Source organism: Arachis ipaensis, chromosome B9, assembly GCF_059453495.1.
Source record: "Arachis ipaensis isolate K30076 ecotype BB chromosome B9, ASM5945349v1, whole genome shotgun sequence".
Lineage (NCBI taxonomy): Eukaryota > Viridiplantae > Streptophyta > Magnoliopsida > Fabales > Fabaceae > Arachis > Arachis ipaensis.
The window spans coordinates 105413539-105415651 of NC_142444.1; the positions used below are offsets into that span (position 1 = coordinate 105413539).

The 2113-nt window shown below is 39.5% G+C and overlaps 1 non-coding gene across 1 annotated transcript; it reads left to right on the plus strand.

The window, feature by feature from the left end:
- The first annotated feature begins 1176 nt into the window (after nucleotides 1-1176).
- On the plus strand, nucleotides 1177-1284 carry LOC148545771 (small nucleolar RNA R71). The gene has a single exon (XR_015900646.1). It is a non-coding gene; the product is annotated as a small nucleolar RNA R71 (small nucleolar RNA).
- The last annotated feature ends 829 nt before the right edge of the window (nucleotides 1285-2113 follow it).

A 2113-nucleotide genomic window follows, 5' to 3' on the forward strand; every position in this document is an offset into this window, starting at 1 on the left:
ACATAGAGCCTTCTCAAAGGTCATGGTGCCTATGGTACAAGGTATCAGTAACTTTCCAGGATCCTGTTTCTTTTGAGGCAGTCTCAATTGATCTAATGCATTTAATTCATTGGTAAACAGGGGAGGTTCATCTTCCCAAGTCTCATTACCAAATAAATTGGCATTCAGCTTCATGATTGCACCAAGGAACTTGGCAACTTGCTCTTCAGTAACATCCTCATTCTCTTCAGAAGAAGAATACTCATCAGAGCTCATGAAGGGCATAAGGAGGTTCAATGGAATCTCTATGGGCTCTAGATGAGCCTTAGAGTCCTTTGGTTCCTCAAAGGAAAACTCCTTGTTGATCACTGGACGTCCCAGGAGGTCTTCCTCCTTGGGATTCACGTCCTTCCCTTCCTCCTTGCATTCGGCAATGATGGTTATATCAATGGCCTTGCATTCTCTCTTTGGATTCTCTTCTGTATTGCTTGGGAGAGTACTAGGAGGGGTTTCAGTGATCTTCTTACTCAGCTGGCCCACTTGTGCCTCCAAATTTCTAATGGATGACCTTGTTTCATTCATGAAACTTAAAGTGGCCTTGGACAAATCAGAGACTAAGTTTGCTAAATTAGAAGTATTTTGTTCAGAATTCTCTATTTGTTGCTGAGTAGAGGATGGAAAAGGTTTACTATTGTTAAACCTGTTTCTTCCACCATTATTAAAGCCTTGTTGAGGCTTTTGTTGATCCTTCCATGAGAAATTTGGATGATTTCTCCATGATGAGTTATAGGTGTTTCCATAAGGTTCACCTAAGTAATTTACCTCTGCTATTGCAGGGTTCTTAGGATCATAGGCCTCTTCTTCAGAAGGCGCCTCTTGAGTACTGTTGGATGCAGCTTGCATTCCATTCAGACTCTGAGAAATAATATTGACTTGCTGAGTCAATATTTTATTCTGAGCTAATATGGCATTCAGAGTATCAATTTCAAGAACTCCCTTCTTCTGAGGCGTCCCATTACTCACAGGATTCCTCTCAGAAGTGTACATGAACTGGTTATTAGCAACCATGTCAATAAGTTTTTGAGCTTCTACAGGCATTTTCTTTAGGTGAATGGATCCACCTGCAGAAGTATCCAATGACATCTTAGCTAATTCAGACAGACCATCATAGAATATATCCAGGATGGTCCATTCTGAAAGCATGTCAGAAGGACACTTTTTGGTCAGTTGCTTGTATCTCTCCCAAGCTTCATAGAGGGATTCACCTTCTTTCTGTCTGAAGGTTTGAACATCCACTCTAAGCTTGCTCAGCTTTTGAGGAGGAAAGAACTTGGCTAAGAAAGCCGTGACCAGCTTATCCCAAGAGTTCAGGCTATCTTTGGGTTGAGAGTCCAACCATACTCTAGCTCTGTCTCTTACAGCAAAAGGGAAAAGCATGAGCCTGTAGACTTCAGGATCTACTCCATTAGTCTTAACAGTATCATAGATCTACAAAAATTCAGTTAAGAACTGAAAAGGATATTCAGATGGAAGTCCATGAAACTTGCAGTTCTGCTGCATCAGAGAAACTAATTGAGGTTTCAGCTCAAAGTTGTTTGCTCCAATGGTAGGGATGGAGATGCTTCTTCCATGTAAATTGGAATTAGGTGCAGTAAAGTCACCAAGCATCCTCCTTGCATTATTATTATTTTCGGCTGCCATCTCCTCTTCTTGTTCGAAAATTTCTGAAAGGTGCTTGCTGGATTGTTGTAATTTAGCTTCTCTTAGTTTCCTCTTCAGAGTCCTTTCAGGTTTTGGATCTGCTTCAACAAGAATATTCTTGTCCTTGCTCCTGCTCATATGAAAAAGAGGGAACAGAAAAATAATAATAGGGATCCTTTTTACCACAGTATAGAGGTCCCTGTGTGAGTAGAAGAAAAGAAGAAGAAAAGAATGTAATGTAAGGAAAGAAACACAAGGGTGAGGAGAGCAGAGATGTGAGATGAAGAGAAGCATTAATAGATGAATAAATAAATAGAAGGAGATGAGAGAGAGAGAGAATTTTCGAAAATTATTTTTGAAAAATGGTTAGTGATGTTCGAAAATTAAAAGAAGAAATAAATTAAAATTGAATTTTGAAACAATGAGTTAATTA